Source organism: Cuculus canorus, chromosome 3 (genome assembly GCF_017976375.1).
Source record: "Cuculus canorus isolate bCucCan1 chromosome 3, bCucCan1.pri, whole genome shotgun sequence".
Classification (NCBI taxonomy): Eukaryota; Metazoa; Chordata; class Aves; order Cuculiformes; family Cuculidae; genus Cuculus; species Cuculus canorus.
Window position 1 is genome coordinate 114161042 of NC_071403.1, and position 20005 is coordinate 114181046.

General features: G+C 37.1%; 1 protein-coding gene across 6 annotated transcripts in view; it reads right to left on the reverse strand.

The window, feature by feature from the left end:
• CYRIA (CYFIP related Rac1 interactor A) overlaps nt 1-20005 on the reverse strand; it is a 57461-nt gene that overhangs the window by 28236 nt on the left and 9220 nt on the right. For 4 of the 6 annotated variants that reach the window (XR_008449106.1, XM_054062376.1, XM_054062380.1 and 1 more), the window contains exons 2-3: nt 12061-12111; nt 10174-10242 (exon numbers count right to left, since the gene is read on the reverse strand). The gene's annotated coding sequence lies outside the window, so the exon portion shown is untranslated. Of the gene's footprint in view, nt 1-10173; nt 10243-12060; nt 12112-20005 lie in introns of those variants that run through there. The other 2 variants (XM_054062377.1, XM_009562861.2) reach the window with 2 other exon arrangements.

Below are 20005 nucleotides of genomic sequence, written 5' to 3' on the forward strand. Positions count from 1 at the left end.
ATCTGGGTTTGTTCAATACTTTTAATTAGCAACAGAGAAGAAGAAAATATCCTTTCAAAATATGCACTAAGCTAGAAGGGAATGCAAAGATCCTGGAAAAAAAAGGATCATACATCAAAATCACTTTAATAAACTGGAGATACTATCCAGAAGAAATTCAGTAAACACAATTGTAAAATACTTCACTCAAGAAAAAAAAAAAAAAAAATCAATCCCACAAATGTAGAAAGACTGAGGAAGAAACATTTAATCATTATACTGGACTATAAATTAAAAATAAAGCAGCTCAGATAGTTGCTAAACTCCAGAATTTTTCAAAGACTGCTCTCACAGTCAAATTAAGGGGACTGAATACTGAATAAGAATAGATTTTCTCCAAGATACTGGTCTGATCTGTGATGACGCAGGAGCTACAGAAAAGTATAAGTTTCAACAGAACTCTTCCTTTTTTCTTAACTAGCTTTGTGTCGTTTTAGTCCCTTCTGATATTATTTTATGTATTCTTCCATATTAAACACAAATCATTAGAACGTTTAGGGGCAGACTGGGCCTATGACACTTTTCTGCAAAATACCCTGCCTTGAAAACTGCATTGAGTTAACAGGCAAGCATATTATCCCTTTTAATGAGGGGAGCATAAAGAGATTCTTAATTTTGCATTGTGCCTAATACTTTAAGAAGTGCATTCCCTAGTAAATATATTTTCAAATAATGCGTATTATACAAAATGCCAAACAAGCTTGTGTGCCCCAACATGAGCTACGAAAAAACACTCCAACTTTTTTTGGTGTATTAACAAGCCTAAGATGACCAATAAGGAAGGAGTAAGGTAGACAGTGCTGAATTAAAACCATCCTTTTAATTAAAAATTAGATTTCTTGTAAGCAAATGAAAATTAGAACAACACACTGACGCTGACGGTCTCCGCAGTAATTAATTCAAATTGCTACTGGAAGCTTTAGCAATGAAATTTGCACTGTAACTTTTTATTAAGACAATAAAATTGATGCACAGTAGTGACTTTATACCCTACTCCTATTTTGCTATAAAATCTATTTTTAGCGAATTAAGAAATGCGGACGGCGATTAATCACGAGCCCATTTATGACACACTTTGCTCCCTTCCCATTACGAGATGCACAAGCCCATAGAGGCCCATTATACAGAGAAAACAAGAGCATTGTCCAACCCTGTGAGCACAAACACAGGCAAAGCATCAGACACTGTTCAGCCCTGCTGGGGGGGTTCTTGAGGGGCAAACACCCCCCCCAACAGCCCATCAGTGGGGCTGGGGCGCCGCCTGCTGCTGCTTGGGCACAAACCGGGGGCTTCACACCAAGCAAAGCGGAATTCACGCTCATAACCGCTTAACCCATCCAAAAGGCTCACTATCTTCGTGCCCAAGTAAAAGGCTACAACTTGCAGCCTCCCAATACTTAAAGATGGGGAAAAACCTTTTAGCCAAACCTGTACCAATGGGACAAGGGATAATGGTTTTAAACCAAAAGAGAAGTTTAGACTAGATACTGGGAAGAAACGTTTCACGTAACTGTTTCTCAGTCCTTATTGCTTTGCGCCTCTCTGTGCATTTTGTCTATGTACATTTATTACGTATGCAAAATTTATGTAAAAATAAAAAATTTTGCTTTAAACTTAAATACAGTCTTTTCTACAGTTTCTAAAGGCACTTTTTTTTTTGCTTTAAACCTAAATACAGTGTCTTTTCTACAGTATCTAAAGGCACTTTTTTTGCTTTAAACCTAAATACAGTCTTTTTTCTATAGTTTCTAGTTCTAAAGGTGCTTTTTTTTTGCTTTAAACCTAAATATAGTGCCTTTTCTATAGTTTCTAGTTCTAAAGGCGTTTTTTTTTGCTTTAAACCTAAATACAGTCTTTTCTATAGTTTCCAGTTCTAAAGGCACCTTTTTTTTTTTTTTTTGCTTTAAACCTAAATATAGTGTCTTTTCTATAGTTTCTAGTTCTAAAGACACTATTTTGCCTTTCAAAAAGGTGTATTCAGCAGAGGCAATAAGAAAATCCTGGATTTAACTACCTCACTCCAGGTTTGATTGCAGATAACTGGTATTCCAAAGCCACCATGTCTCATCCCTGTGTCTGGGGTTTGGTCGACAAAAAGAAAAGCAAATTTCTTCTTTTTCAACATTTTAGCCTTCTTTTTAACTTCAGAAGAAATAATGCTAATGGAAACTTGAAGATGTGTAAATAAAGATGGTATTTCTATTCGCACGGAGAAAATGGGACTGCTGCCAGGGCTGACGCAGCACATGTTAGATGCCGGGCTGGGATGCCCTGCCAGGAAACCTCACCAGCCTGGGGACTTTGCTCTCTGCTAAGCCTGGTTACCCATACACTGCTTAACATTCCAGTAGGAAGAACCGTTTTCCTAATTCTAAATGCAGTTGCATTGACTTTTAAACTGAATTCTGAGTTTTGGTGGAAGGAAAGGGAAAGCAATATTATTTTTTTTAATATTGTTACTGGTTCTGAGATGTTGTTTGTAGCTGAGTTTGGCTTTAAGTAAGAAAAATAAGGGTTGAGAAGAAAGTCATCCACCAATTCTGGAGCTGTCATCCCTGGTAAAATTCACTTTGACCTGCAGGAGTAAGTCAGCTGTGAAGGTTCAGTGCAAATATAAAGGGAAGATTATGTCTAGTCATAGAATCATAGAATGGTTTGGGTTGGAAGCTACCATGAAGGTCCAAGCTCCCTGCAGTAAGCAGGGAGATCTTCCATCAGATTAGGTTGCTTGGAGCCCCATCCAACCTGACCTTGAATATTTGCAGGAATGGGGCATCATCCACCTCTCTGGGCAACCTGTTCCAGGTCTTATTACACCTGTTGAATAGTCCCGTTTGAAAGGCAAAGAAAGCACCTTTAGAACTAGAAACTATAGAAATGACATTATATTTAGGTTTAAAGTAAAATTTAAGTTTTATTTTTACATAAAATGGATCTAACAGCCTTGACTTCATTTTCATTTGTAATTAACTTCCCATTCACTCTTCAATAGAGGTGACAAAAGTCAAATGTAAAAGAAACGCAACACTGTAAAGGCATCATTCAATACTTTCTAACAAAAAATCAAACTATTCACAACTATTTAAATAGATAACTTACAATGCACATACACAGACACATGTACATAGAGAGATGCAAATCAATAAGGACTGAGGAATAGTTATAGGAAAAAGAGAAATCAAGATAGAACTGTAACATAATAATAGAAATCAAGATTAAAATCATTGACTTAACTAAACTTTCTGTTTGCTGACCCAAATCCATCTACTCCAGGTGTCCAGAGACACAAGCAGCTGCACAACAGCACAGCATAGCCCGTAAGAGGGAGGAAGAACATCTGTGAGATTTCAGCATTAATGGGGTCTTGGGTCCTCTTAGGTCACGACTTAGACAATGTGAGTTCTTTGAAGGATGGAATGGGGCAGAAAAAACCCTCAGTTATTCCCAATGTCATCATTAACAAAGGGAACACAAAAATTTTCTGTAAAAAATGTGTTAATATTCATAAAACCACTTAATAATACGGCACTGAAAAATACCTGTGAATTGAATTATGATTTCTTCCTCCTCCTCTGAGCCAGTCATTAATTTAATGCAGTTTACTGCAAACAACTTACTATTAAAAAAAACCAGTGTAAATGAAAACCTGAGAGATTAATTAAAGAAATGCTCGGTGACTGAAGATTATTGGGGTTGATAGGAAATAATGGCAATTTACATAGGGAAAAAAGTTGAAAGAACACAGTTTAAAGACTGAAAAGGAATGGAAACACCTAAATCAATATATGTCTCAGCAGCGCAAAAAGATTTTCCCATAAAAAGGCTGCTAAATCGCAGAAGCTAGTGTTCTTTTATTATAGCATAAATTTTTTTTTGATACACTGATATCAGGGAAAAAACATACATATATAGATGATACAAACTATATATACATGCATATATACATTGGTCTCAGAAAAAAAGTTTGAATTTTTATATATTTAAATTTTATATCAGACACACCAAGTTGTTAACGCTACCACGCAAACTACTTAGCAAAGAAGAGTCTTTATGGAAAGAATATATTTAAGAAGTAATAATTGTAAATGACCGTGGAAGAACAGACATTTGGCATCTACTTCACCTTTCTGATATTCCAAAGCAGCATTTATTAGAAGTCTACAAAAACCTCACCAAAGCAGGACCCAGCCCAGTGCTGTACTCTCCTTTTCTATTTGCCCTCCAAAACGTCATCCAAGACAATACATTGACTACTCTCCATCAGGTCCTCTTCAATTCAGTTCTTGAAGAACCAGCGTGGTGTAGCTCAGAGTTTGCTCAGCCACCAATCTTCCAAATCTCAAGTTCTAAAACCAATCATTGCCTAAAACACATCAATTATCACCACACTACCAATTACATTTCATTAACCTAAAGCGCCCGTGCAAGAAGACCAAGATTGTTGTTTAATCTTCCCAATCAAATTAAACACACAAATAAGAAGACCCTTATTATCCTACATGAAGTTTAAAATACTGTAAATAATATTTCCTACTTTTTAATATGCTTCATCTAGAAACTGACTTGGCTACCACCAACTTCCTAAAATGCAGTTTAAAATAAAAGGCTCTCTGCAAACGTGCATATTCTAACCAGGAGCAAAACTCCAATCTAAATCAAGATAGCTGTCTGCCATCTGATCTGAAAAAGGCTGCAGTTAAGGCTGTTATCCACTAAGTGGCATTATCAACTCAAACACCTAATTTTGACAGAAAATAATCATACTACAGTCCAATTTTTCCTCCTAGAAACAAATGAACAGAAAATATTTCCTTTGGATGATTCATTTTATTCAAGTTGGTGAGAAATTTAGGCATCATTCCAGTCAAATATATGAGTAAAGCAGTATTGACAGTTTACTTTTCACATCAAGACACTTGTAAATAGCAGAATGGTCAGAAATAACACTATCCTGACAGACGTATTAAAGCAACCAAAATATTGGAGTACTAGAAGCTCAAATTAGACATATGAAGGTAAAATAAGGTATTTCAAAAGTAGCTGGGATTTCAGAAGTGCTGTACATCGATAATTCTAGTATTTCATGTTGTGAAGCGTTAAAGTACCAAAAGTCACACCAGATGGATACTTCAGATAAAACACTGCAGAAAGAAAAAAAGTAAATCTAATAGATGAGAAAAAATGATGCTACCTGATGCTATAAGATATTAAAATTCATAACAATTGGGAAAGTAAGAGAAGTATCGTGATCTATTAATTATTTAATGATTAGTTTTCATAATGTTACCTAACAATTAAGTAAATATCATTTTTTGAGAAATGTCTACTGGAAAAAGAAACATTTAGGAACAGTTTAAATACATGAAAAAAAACAACAGAACTCATTTAAAAAGAGTTTTTCCACCCTCTCTTCCTATTGTTTGTCCCGGGTCTTCTACCACTGTCAATTTGCACATATATAAACAGCTGTTGAAAATAAAAGGGTAAAAAAAAATCAGTTTTGCTGTAGACAAGAATACAGGAAAATGAAATGAGCAACTGCTTCTGTATCTCTGCCTCTTCAAAGCACATATATTAAGCTTGTGAAATCTCCTATACACACACCAAAATTCTGAGTATGCCTTATTGCTTGAAGTATCAAGACATTCCTTTTTCTTAAGTGATTTTTTTTTCCCTCACTGGCCACAGAGGAATTCCATTAGGACACAGTCCTTCTTCCTTACAACCGCCTACGACAAACATTCGCTGCAAGTCAGCGACTCCAAAATCAAATTGTTTACAATTAATTCAAAAAGCCATTAAAAAAAATTGTTCCTTTGTTCCAGTTGGAAAGAGCAACAGCCAGATGTGTGGCTTGTTGATCTTGCTCTTTTCTGACCTCTGAGTGTAGGAAGAGCTGCAGCTGAGGAAGGAAGTCAGCAAGTTGTGTTAATGAAGGTGAACATGGCAAAAAAAAAAAAAAGACGTTTGCAATCTTTTTTCATGAAAGAAAAATCTACTGGAAAAGTGTTTTTATTAAAACTAGATATTACAGAGCCTTACTTTTCATTACTGGTGGAAAATGAAAGCCTTAGTTTCAGAAGTCAATAGCCTGTAGGTTTCATTACTTTTGAGAAATTCTACCCTTCATTTCAAGAACTTCATGAATGTTCACTGCTGTAAATTAGCAAACACCTCATCATTAACACCTGCTGGGAGACCATCCTCTGAGGATGCAAAATTCAGGAAAGGCATTTGAATTTTAAGCTCTGACTGAGTCGCAGTCTCCCACTGCAGAATAAAAATCAGGCCTCAAGCTGAATTCCAGACTGAGAGCATGCCCACTTCTTTGGGAAACACATCTGGCTGACAACACACAGCAACAAACTGCAGTTACCTTTCTTCACGCTTCTTCCTGGAAAATACTTATGCATTCTATCTGTAAAACACCTGGCAATGAATTGACTAGTAACGTGTGTTCAAAACTTCATTACGTGGTATTCCTCATGACAGTACAGAACACGCCTGTACAAGATATTCTGTGAGCATAAAAAAGAACAATCTCTCAAAGATTACACAGGAACAGACATGAAAGATGATCATCTTGTTTCTGAACTTTGATTTATTTTCTAGAAAACATCTGAAATGCATTCTGAAGTTCTATGACCACAGTGTTCTTCGTTTTATCATGGCAGCTGAAAAGTAAGTAAAAATTATCCTGGTCTGAGCTGATACCTAAAGATACATTTGCATGTTAAGTAAAAATTCACTCCAGAGATTCAGCTTTAGATATTAATTCTGGCACCTAAGCATCAATCCAGACTCCTTGTGCAGTTAGTAAAGCTTCCCAAATGCACTGTAGGCATCCAACCTAACTGTCTGAATTAGGTTGAATCATAAAATCATAGAATCATAGAATCACCAGGTTGGAAAGGACCCACTGGATCGAGTCCAACCATTAAATGATTGATGTTGCTCTCCCTGCACTATCATCACCATAACAGCTCACAGGAGTTGTGGTAGAAAGCGATGCCTGATTCTTGTCCGCTACTTAATATTTTAAGAATAAACTTCCCATTCGGAAACCTAAATATCATCATATTTCATCTTTCAACTTTTGTTTATTATGATATCAGTTAATTAAGAGACTTTCCTGTGTCTTCTTAGAAATGAGAAAATGGAAAATGAAAACTTGTTTACTCTCTTCCCACCCCACATTCTCCTGCCCACAAAGGTCATTTAAAAAAACAACATTAATAGGTCACTATACTCATGCATATGTATACACAAAACTATTCCTGCAGACAACTATGCAAATATTTAATCTGATAGGGATCTGATTCTGGTTAATTAAATATTTCACGTTATACATTCAAAACAGTTGTAAGGGATACTGATCATTTTAAAAACAGCCTCAGACATTCGGTCTTTCTTTTTGCACAAAGAGAAATGAAAAACCTCATGGTGTAAGACTTTCAGCACAGCTCAAATAGCTCACAGCTACAAGCCAAAGAGTTACTTCTGCTGCATTAGTATTTAGAAATTATTATTGGGTTGTCATTGTCATATTAAGATTTGATTTTCAGAACCTTTACTTTCGGGAGACCTTATAGGGGCCTTCCAGTTCCTAAAAGGGCTACAAGAAAGTCGTGGAGGGACTTTTCCAAGAGCATGTAGCGACAGGACAAGGGGGAATGACTTTAAATTGGAAAGGGGAAGATTTAGATTAGACATTAGAAAGAAATTATTCACGCTGAGGGTGGTGAGGCACTGGCACAGGTTGCCCAGAGAAGCTGTGGGTGCCCCATCCCTGAAAGTGTTCAAGGTCAGGTTGGATGGAGCTCTGAGCAGCCTGGTCTGGTGGAAGGTGTCCCCACCCATGGCAGAGTCATTGGAAATGGATTATCTTTACAGTCCTTTCCAACCCAAACCATTCTATGTAGCTATGAATCTTTTAGAACAAAATTGTTTAGATGCTTTTATGGCCTGTATTTTCTCATAGTTTTCTGAAAGAGTTAATCTTTAAAGTCATTAAAGGCATATTAAAAGACTAATTTTGAAAAAAAAAAAATTTTGTCTTAACAATTTAAAAGGTCTCTAACTGCGAAGTGAGGACTTTAAATATTTATCAGATAAAAAATTACTAAAAGATTTTCCTACCAACAGAATTAATAAAAGCAGTGAACTACACTGTAGTAATATTAACTTGCTATGAACTAAATGTAAAATAATCCATAAGGTAGCAAATAACTATTTCCTCATTTCATAGTCATTTCTCATCATTTCCCGTTTCTTCTGACATGTTGGTATGTTCATCTTCATTCCTACCAGTTCTCATTTTAATCTTCCTTTTCAGTCTACTTGTCCTGTCTCCAAGATCTCCTTTCAGCTCATCTTGGTCCCCTCCACCAGGGTGGATAAGCCTATCCAGAGCACTACTCTTTGAGATTTGTGAATTTTTGAAGATTGTCCTCCTTTTAAAAAAGAAGAACGGCCCTTAAAATCTAAGCTGAAATGCTGTCTTTATAAAATTTAATAGGTATGTCATATGCAGAATTCCCATTTTAAATTCCATATGACTGCAACAAAACAGTTGCTGTAAGGCCTTTTAAAGGAGAAAATAAAGTGCAGAAATAAAATATGCAAGGCATCTTCACTGGTTAAATACTGGTCCTTATAAGTATTGCATCACTAGTTTACAAGGTAGAGAAGAATAATTTCCTACACTAAAGAAATTGTTGAAGCTATGACTATAACCTTAACCCTTAATCTTTCCTTCCACTCCCTACATTCACCTCCACCCTTGGACCTGTGTGTGTTCATCCATCCCGTGAAATTAAAAATGAATACTGCTGTCTTTCAAGTATGTCAGTCTCATTCACCAAAGTCCTTCATAGCCTTAAGTTAATGAATCTCTACACCTTTCAAACTCCTCTGCAGGCTGCTTTATTACTTTGAACAAATCCCCATGTGATTAGCAAACACCATTAATTCTACAGACTGCCACTGAGATCCCTGGGTTCACTTGGGTATTGCAAACCTGCTTTGATAGAAAGCCAGGTGGGCTGCTGCCACGTTGGGCTTGGGTTTAGATGCAACAAATTGAAGGCTTTGGTGGTCATTTGCCCATAGTATTGTTTGTTAGATGGCTCTCATGAGACCTTAATTAATAACAGCATTCACTTTTACTAAAGCAGCGTTAATTACGAGTCCTCTCCGTACCTGATGGCTTCTGTTTCTCAGATTGGACGATGCTACCATCTCACACAGCCTAACTTCTCACAATAAAGTAAGATACTATTCACTTCCAGATTTTAATTGTTACATGCTGCAACTACTCAGCTCGCATGTCACAGTTGCTTCACATTTCCCAGCAGTCCAGAGAGGGCTGGCAAACATCAGCGTGTTTATGTCAGAAACACCAGAACCGGTATCTGCAACTTGTTGCCTCGGAGCTCGGGTGCAGTGCTGACCACAACTTGGCTGCGTATGAAGCGTGACACTGACATCTCCCTTCTGTTCCCCATAAGATCTGTTATCTATGTGGTAAGCATGAGTAGCAATATTGGCACAACCTCTGCTATCTCACTATGAGGAAGAAGGTAATCCAGTGAAGACTACTCTTGTAATTACATCTACAGATCAAAACCTTCTAGCTCTTCTATCACTCTCTGCTCCCTTCTCAGATATTTAAGTGCGTAACTATTCCCAACCCCTTTGTAGTCTTCTTCATATATCAAAGCTTTTCTTGAAGCAGGGAGAAGCTAGAAATTTGAAGTCGGTAGAACAGTTTGTTGCTTCAAGTACTGGCACTGATTTCCGTCATCCCAGATGAGTGCAAGTGTTGATGTAAGACAGAACTAAAACACCACTTTGAATGGCAACAAGATAAGCAAACAACTACATATTCAATCATAAAATGAATTCCCGTAAATAGACTATGTAGAGTTGCTGGTGTGGTTTCTCCCAGGGAATATAAAAATTCAGGACAGTGAACTGTTATTATTTAAAATCTCAAATCACACTGGATTCATTCTACAAAGACATAAACTCTCCATACAAAGTAAGGTCCAGCATACGGCATTATTTAGCTTTCTCACAATTTATGTATAAAAGAAAGGAGCTACTTAACACAAACACTTGGTTATATCTTACCTAGAAACACAGTGGTTCCAATTCACATTCAAAAATCCAGATACGTGATGCTAAACATTCAATGTCCGTCTGTCATGAAAAACATTCAAGATTACAATTAAGAACACTGTGATTTTCCCCTCTCTCAATTTTCAGATGAAATTTTCTGTCTTAAAAAGGAATTATAACAGATTATATCCATGGAAAACTGAATTTGTGGTTTTAAAAGTGAAATGTTGAACTTCCGAAAGGTTTTGAAGAAATAACATTCAAAAATACTGCTGGGTTGAAATGATCAGGTACTTAAACTGAATTTTTACGCCATATAATTCTGTAGCACAGATTCAATTTAATTTGAATTTTATAATGAGCTGTTGCCAAGGTAGACAAAGGAAAATAATGTTATGCATTATATTAAGAATTAAAAGAAATAATAATGAAATCATGAAAATGCAAACCCATTTCCAACATATTTAGCAATCTATTGCAATGTTTACTTTTATTTAGAGCAATATTTACATTGAAAGAGGTCTGGTTAAAGTAGTTCTAACTTCAGAAATGAATCTTCTAATCTTCTGAAAGTACCAAAATAAAGAATGTAATGTAAATGGTTAATTTATCATTTTGTTCTGCAAGTGTTGCGGGGTAAGTTGAGAGAAAAATAAGGGGACCAAGTCCTTTACAAAGATCTATAGGGACATTCATTCTTGTGTCTGGCTTTTAAACGTCGCTCTTTCAACTCACAATATAAAATAACTTAGAGATGCAAGTTTGCACCCAGAACAAAGGTGAAGTCAACTTCAGAAAAAGAGATCCACTGCAGAAAAGCTTGGAAGTGAGCTTCTGTTTCAACCACAACCTCCACACTGCTAATATAACTCCACAAACTATCTCCTTCCCAAACATCCCAACTCACTATCCTCACACGTATGGAAAAACAGAGGTCAAATCATCAGGTCCTAAACCAGCTGAATTAGGTTTTGTTTCTGAAAAACCTGTGGTTGTACTTCCACAGCTACATTTATAAAGATATGACTAAACTCTGGTTCTAATGATGGATTTTTCTTCATTTAACTTCAAAAAATGTAGGAGTGCGTGATAACTGCCTAAAGAGGAATTATCTTTTGAAACTCGGGGGTGGTGCAATGCAGACTTTTCTTCTTCTAAAAATATCTTCTTTACTGCAAATTATAACAATTCATTATAAAGGCAGATTAAATTAAATTAGAATATAGCACTAATTTCTCAAGCAGAGCACCCACATAGGGAACTAATTAGGAATAGCTCCTCTGAGTAAACAAATCTTTGTACCAATTAGTAGCTGGTCAAGTCAGGGAACTCCCTTTCTCTAGGGAAAAATAGTCTATTTTCAGAATTGCTTTACTTTGCTGCCGACTGCAAATTCTCCCCACTTCTGTAGCAACACAGGGTGTTTAGAACTTATATTTCAGAGACTTTTATGGGAACTTGGTCAAGATTTGGAAACAAAAAAATGTCAGTAGAAGGCCTAAAAAAAAATAAAAAAAAAAATCACAGAATTAGGACTCCTAAAGGGATGAGAACAAATCCCATTCTCTGCATAGGCCAATTCTGTCCCAAGGGTTTACACAGACCAGAACAATAACAGTGAAATAACTCAAAACAAACAGTGGAGTGAATGAAAAAAAGTGCATGGGAAGAAGAATTCTCAGTTGTTTTTCTGTAATAAGAAAAGCAAACAAATAAAAACCTCAAGGCGAGAACATTATGCCCAGATAGCATTTTCAAAGCACCAGTTAAGTGCAATAGTAAAACTACGCAACAGGATGCCATTCAAGGGAGGCTGAGTATTCATTTATCATTTATGACTTAAAAATCTGCTAGACAGCTGATCTGTGCGAGACAGAAAATAGCAAAGTCAACTCTTACCTTGCTGAAGGTGATCCAGAGCCTTCCTGATGACTAGATAGAGGCTGCGATCTGTGGATTTTAAAATTTGTTTAAAAGAATTGTTATTAAGGAAACTGTTTCAATTACTTAGCAAAAATGGTAAGTTATTAAAATGCCTCCAAAACACAGTAATTTCTCTTGTTTTGTTAAAGCAGTGAGTAGTGCTGCAAGGTACCTTCCCCAGGAATTATGCCCAGAGCAAAAGGTCAATTAATGTCATAGTACAGTCCATGAGGGTAGTGAACTATTGTTATTACCATTAGGACACTGTTAACTCCAAAGAGTACTGCAGCTCATGTGAGAAAGAAGCCGGGAAGGAGTCATCAGAAAAAGGGAAAGCAGGAACACCTTGGGACAGGGAAAAGACCACAAGCATGTCACAGATCCTAGAAATCCACCATTTCCTATGGAGCAGTGATGTAGCAAGAGACACCTCCTGACCTTCCAGTCCTACTGGGTTGCAAACCACAGCGCTGGATTCCACTGTTCTCTACTGGTTGAAGATGTATGAAAACATGACCCTTTCCCTCTTGACCCAACAACAACAAAAATGACAAGTCTGAAGACTCATTAACACCAATACTATTTAAATGAGCATCTGTGAGAAAGTTTCAAAGAGGGTATCCCGCTTATCAGACCATGTTAATTCCCAAGTTACTAAGCATTTAGGCATTTTCCAAGTTTTGCTTAATTAAGGTTAACTTGGAAGAGCAGTTAGATGCAGCAAGATTCATGTTAAACAGAAACCAAAATACCTTCTCTCTTTCCTGGTAGTGAATATGAAGTTGGTAGAACAGAACGGATGAAAATGATGATAAAAGATTACAGGTGATAAGAAGAGATTGGAAAGAACAGAAGTGGGAACACTGCAGGTAAAGAAAGAGAACTGTGACATTTAGAAGATCATTAGAAATAAAAAAGGTGGAATTTAGCTTTGAAAGGGCAAATCTAGCACAGACTATGTTGACAGAGCAACAGCTGGCTTTAGAGGAATGTCATGACATAAAAAAGATCCTAAGATAGTTTGAGAAAGGGGAGGAAAGCATTTGTTAGACAAACATCTTAAATAAATTAATTAGTCAATTAGAAATCTCATACGAAGGCAGAGATCTGCAGAACTGTATTTATATGAACTGTGATTTGATATATTTATTTCATCTACTCCAGCAGGAGTTCATCATTGTGGAAATATCAGAAGTTTTACTCACTGAAGCCACAGGCAACATATTTAATTGAATTCATCACCTATTACCATAAGAAAGAAAACAGACCTAAAAAGACCTTAAAAGGTATCAAACTCCCACTTCTTTCTGGAAGTATTAAATGGAATCATGACTACTAAGATCATAATTTAAAACTGAGCAACTCTATATTCCTTTCAAATGCACAGAACATATCTCACCAAATTCTACATCAGTATGAGAACAGAAGTGCTTTTTTTAAGAAAATTAATTAATTATAGAACAAGACTTACTGGTTTAATTATGATAAAAAAATGCTGGAAACTTTTAAACTGATTGCAAGTGGGACAGAAAAATATCCAGGTTAAAACTCCACAGAATAAAACCAAAAGAAATTAAATAGCATAGAAGTTATGAAGTAGATGCAAGAACAGACGGTAAAATGTATTTGGTAGAAACTTTAAAATTTGTATATTACAAAACAGGACAACTGGCTTGTTTTTCAAAAACTTGTATGTTTATGAGAACACATAAGCCTAGTAAGGCTAATTAAAAATGGATCTTGCATAGACCAAAAGAAAGGTAAATGAGAATTTTATTCATAATTTCCATATTTTTATGTTAGACCAGTTTGTTCTGTTACACAACTTGGCTCATTTGGAGAAAACTTACACTGCTGGCAAAAATACACTCTCACAGAATCGGTGCAAAATATACTCACAAAAAGCTTAGACTGTCTGGGAAGTAGAGGAGAACACAGTTACTCCAGAATTCAAATCACATTTTCGTATAGAAAAGATCAGTTTTGGAAACAAAGCCCAGGCAACTATTGATGAGTATCTCTTGCTCAGCTGAATCCTGAAATTACAAAACCTTTGCAACTTACACAAAACTTTTATCCTAAGCAAGACAAGCAGTACTTCGCAGTGAATTAGATTTTTAACAAAATACGCATTATATTCTGAAGTTCTGCTTTTGAACTTTTTTAAACTTACGCCATACACCTAAATTTCTTCCAGTCTAAACCAGAATCAAACTACAACAAACTTCAATGGGATGTAAACCCGACATCAGTCCAATTCGTAGAGCTACTGTGACAAAGGGGTATGAAACGGGCACTTCACAAGGACTACAAAGAGACACCAGGAAGCACTTCTTGTTCTGCAAGAAATAACTGTGTGGAATGGACCACAAGGCAAGTTGGACATTTGGACTGAGAGAGGTGCCACCAAGTGGAAAGCAAGAACCATGGAAGAGGAAGAAGATAAATTACTCTGACTGGAAGAGCGCCATATTCCAGTTTGGGGTCTTTAAAACAGAATATTCCTTTAAAAGACGAGATAAACAGTGTAAGACTGAGCTCAGAGTCTTCCATAGGAAAGCCAAGGGAAATCAAGACGAACAGCACTTCAACATGTTTATAAAACATCAAGATACTCCTTACAACACTCTGACCTAAAATAAGGGGTGAGGAAACATGTTTATGAGTAACTGCTCTTCTCCTCGGGAGAATTTATGAGTTGGGAAGAAAGAAAAGTGAGCATTTCTTAAACACCAACATGATAAAACTGGACAGAAACGAACGCACTCTGGAAACTTTAGCAAAAACCTTAATGCTGCTTTAAGGGAAGGAAGTCAGCAAGAAGGTAAACTATCGCATATTAAGGTAGAAGAGAAAATTCTCTTTTACTGTTTTGGTAACGTCCAGCAAGTCAATTTATTTAAAATGCATTTATGCAATGAAACACAGAAGTCAGTTCAGTACCCTTAGCGTAGTAGGCTGGTGACCTGCTGGGAGTAAAGCTTATTAACCACTCAGGGATTTGAACAGTCATAGTCCACAACTGATTTGACTTAAGGCAAAACACAGCTGCTACTTTGAATGTTTCCTCTTGTGTAAGAAATAATTAAGGCTGTATGATCAGTATTGAACAAAGCATAAATAGCAAAAATGTGAAATTAATTCTACTTGCACATACAGAGTTAAGTCAAGCTGCATTACAGAATGGGCTACATAATGTTGTAGCTCAAAGGCGCAATGGAAGAGTTAAGTAAGATGAAAAGCGTGTCAGAGGCCAGACTCTGAATCCGAACTATGTAACCACAATATTATTTCACATATAAAAGTCCTTTACAAAAAAAGTAGGAAGTACATGTTCTGAAATGAAGTTCCAAGTCTGTAATTTGATTTAAGATACAGAAAAAAAAAAAGGAGCAGCAGCAGAACATATTCATCAATGTATGCATTGAAAAAGCATAGGCTCATTAAAGCTTTTACTACCAAGCTGGTATTAAAATATTATGCAGAAAGATGCTCAAGACATTGATGGTAATACTGGTAATTCAGGGCACTCTATCCTTAGAGCATCTGGACCCAAGTTTTGATTCTCTCGCCACACAACCCTAAACTCACAAGTCACACCAGGACTTCCCAGCCCAGGAACGACACCTGGCCCATCACTGTCTCTGTGGGGATTGGGAGCTCAGTTTCTGAACACTGGAGCGTTTCCAGGTGGGGGGATATGTGGCCAGTTCAGCAGGCAGCCTAAGCCATCCCAACCGCTACTCCTTATCTCCTGCAGAAGACAGGGTGTGAGACAGATGGAAGTGCTCCACAGACTAGAGTCAACCTGTAAGTTGTCTGTTGAACCAGACTCTGTTAAGTCATTAGGATGCTAATGGTTTTAACACTGCTTTAAAAAAAAAAAAAAGAAAAAAAAGAAAAAAAAGAAAAAAATGCATACAAAAAAGCCCCACACCCTACAGTTGTTGCTAAATATAGTTAGGAGGCAATTAGACAATTAGAAGAAGGTTGAAACATCTGCGTGAGACAGGAATTCCCCAGGGAAAACTTAAAGATTGTGCCAGCTCAGGTTTGCCCTAGCAGGTTGCTACTTTTTCTTTAGTTAACAGAAGGCAAAGCTTAGGACAGGGATAAATTTCACACTACTGCCAGGATATACATCCTCAGGCTGAAGACACTGTAGATGCCATCTGCTTACATTTAATTTATCGATTTAGATTTAAAATGCCAGACCATTAATTTTTTATAAAGACATATAATTTTCTTTAGCACTTTCAAATGGCTACTTATACCTGTGTGTTCCCTGGGTCTTTTCTTATAAAAACAATATGAAACTCAATTACTCTATGATTTCAAGCTGCTTTGGATTATTTTTTTAGCTTTCCAGACACAGCTTCTCACTTACAGGTTTGATACATCTTTTTTCTCCTATCTTTAAAAAGATGCAAAGACAGTCCTACCATTGCTTTCCCAAAGAAGCTGCTGAATACCATCTTCTGTTATTTTCAGCTTCCTGGAAAGAAGCGTCTGTGGCCACATCTATGTCGGAATCTAGAACAGACCAAGGCACATAGCCACGCTCTAGGCTTGGAACCAGCAAGCACGGTACAGCTCATAGTTGTACAACTAAAATCCTATCCTTCCAAAACAGCCTGGCTAGATCCAAACAGCCTTTTGGAAATAGTCCACAGTTCTTCTAACCCCAGAACTATGCACAGTATTATCTGTGAGAGTGTTAATCAGCACAGCACAAAACTGTGTCATGAACAGTACTAATAATGTAACAGTACAGTCCATGCCATATCCATTCCTTATTTAGTCCCTACCATGAGCACGTATCATGATGACAGTACCCCACTGCTTCCGAGGAATGACAATTTAGAAGTCGATTCCATATGTAAACAACGCATTTTAGAATTAACAGGCATTATATGGCTTCTGGCTTTAATACCACATCCTCGCCTAGGTGATTGTTGCTTTCAAATCACAAGAACAGAACCAAATATGTAACAGTTGTGCATTTGTATTTCTACATACATTACACGTAGCCCATGAAAATTTGGCCTAGGTTTTGAACTTTTTTAATGTGTTCAGACAAACTCAAGATGAGCATCCGACGTCTTCATTTCAGCAAGCCTGGATTGCTGTCAGTAGAACAGTGGTCCAGACTGTCAGCTGGTATCAAGGTGGCACAGCTCTCCTGACAGCATCCCAATGTACAGCAGCTGAATCTCTGCTTCTCCAAATTTCACCCATGTCAGGTTGGTGGGCGAGGAAGATATTTGAACACCCTACAAGATTAGCGTTTCAGCAACAAATTTGCTGTGTTTTTTAAAATAATTCACAAACTCAGGTATGTAGCTATGTCTATACGAATTTGTTTCTTCTAGATCAGAAATCCCAACTTATTTAAAAAAAATATCATGCAAACCTGAATCAAAAACATTTACCCTTAACTGGAACAAGAGGCAACACATGCAACAGATCTCTGTAAACACAACAGAGGCGTATTAAAACTTTCCAAAGGAAAACACAACTATCCTGGTGCAAATTGGATCTAAGTATTATAATTAGCAAGAATTACTGTGTTTAAAACTATTGATTATGCAATGTCACGGGGCAACGAAAAAACTACACCAACAGCAGAAAAAAATACATCCCTTTCACAACCGCCCACCTACACATCATCTTACTACACAGTTCTCCATTCCCAACTCTGCTTACCTTTAAGTGGTCTTAAGAAATGCAACGGGAAAGACAAAGCTGTATATTATTCTATAGCAACTTGATCAGTCACTTAAAGTTGTTGGAGTATTGGTTGCTAGACTGGTCTAGTGAGTCCTTCTAATAGTTGACCTAATAATAACCACGTGCTCTGACCTAATAGTCCCAGATGATGAATTGCCACACCCCTAGTTACCTGGGAATACTTCAGTTGCAGTCCCTTGAACTGTAGGTACAATTCCTGTCTTTCAAAAAGATAAAAAAATGCCTTATCTGCCCAAATAGTGACATGACATCAACACTCAACTGAAGACCATCACTCTGATTAACTTGAAAACTCACTATTAGATATACCAAGAAAAACAACCAAAAGATACAGCACAACAAATGCCCTCCCACATAAATGAAGTAACAAATTTATTAAATCCCAATGATGCTAATACTGCTGACATGAGACAGACATCTGTTTCTCACTGATCTTGGCCTACATCCTACTTCTGATGTGGAAAAAAAAAAACCCAAAAACCAACAAACCCACTTGAAAGAAAATGTGACTTTAGATCCAGAATTAGTATAGTCCTTTTGTTCTGCTCCCAGGAGTCTACCGTGACACTAGAGAAGGACGATGCTAGGAAATGACTGCTCATTACCAAGATCTTCATTTTCTCCAGCTCCCTTTGGACTCTTAAATGCTTCATTTCATAAGAAAGTTAAGTGTTTGGGTTGAAGACTGCTACTTTTCACAGTTGTCAAAATAAAAAAGAACTCTGGTTTCCACAGGCAGATCACTTTGCTTTAATTTCTAAAACATCTTGTGTTGGACTGAGCAAGAGGAGAGACAGCTGATTTACATGCCCCAGTGTCAAATCGTTTCACAGCATCAGTAAGCAAAGGGAACACACAAGGCTGACTAAAGCCAACCTGATCAATAGTATGAATCACTGACTCAGAAATGACTTTGATGGCACATGGAGGACATCAGCAGGCAGCATGGATGAAGCTGACAGTTCAAGACCATCCCGCACATTCCAATGTTGAATCAGGAGGCAATTGAACACCACCTGGCAATTCACAGCAGAACCTGGGTGGAACTTATTTATAGCTGTTAATTCCCTTAGGTCTATGAAGAAAATATGATCCTCATCAGTGGGAGGGCTATGCTTTTTGCCAGAATATGTCAGAGAAAGTCAGACAAATGCTGCTTTACTCTACACTGAAAGTCACTGTACGACTGCAGAGCAAGTGGACTCAAGGACTCCTCCAGTCAAGGAAAGGCATCAAGATGTCCAGATTTGATTCCTGAGCAAGTCTTCAGAGAATCACCTGAATAGTGTGTTTTCTGGAAAACTGGAGATGAATTTTTTTAACAGTGCAAAATAAAGCAATAAATGTAGGCATGCCTCCCTACCGTCCCTGGCACAAGATGGGAGAACTCCACACACAGTCATTCTTTAACCACCAGCAGGATAGCATCTAAAGGTTTGGAGGACAGCCTAATCCCCGAGAACTGGGATTTTCATTTTCTTTGCAAACTCATTTATATCCAACTTCCTTTTAGAATCTCTTATCCACGTAGAAAAAAAAATATTTGAAGTAAAGCATTTAATTCTTCTATACCAGCTGAAGGAAAAACAACTATACACTCTGCTAGTAATATCACATTAAACACAGAAAGCAGAATGTCTCACACCGTGTAGAAGAAACAAAGCTACCTGAATAACCTCCCCCATCTCCGTCTTGTGATTCTCTTTAAAGCGAGTCATATGGCAGCACTTTTCTCCTTTTATGGGCAAAAAAAAAAGCAGAAAGGAAGTCAGCACCCGAGCGGGACTGCATTGTCACATGAATTAAGAAGCTCAGACCTGTACTACCACTCACTCGTCCCTACCCCAGTGCATTAAGAATATATACTTCGAGACAGGGATACTAAGAATCAACTGCCTTTGAATTAATGCATATGTAATTGCACGTCACCAAGTGTTTCACGCTGAACTCATCACTAGGGAATGTATTAAAAACTAAAGGATAGAGAGCATGTAATATATTTATAATTGCTTATCTACCATCTCCTTTCTTTGTGTGAATACTCTGTCAATAGCATGAGAACCTCTTCTTTGGGAAACAGCTGTAGTGATAGCATGACTCAGAGTAGCAATTAAAAGCATAGTGCTTTTCTGCTGCACATATTATATTTCCATATGTGTCCCATACTGTC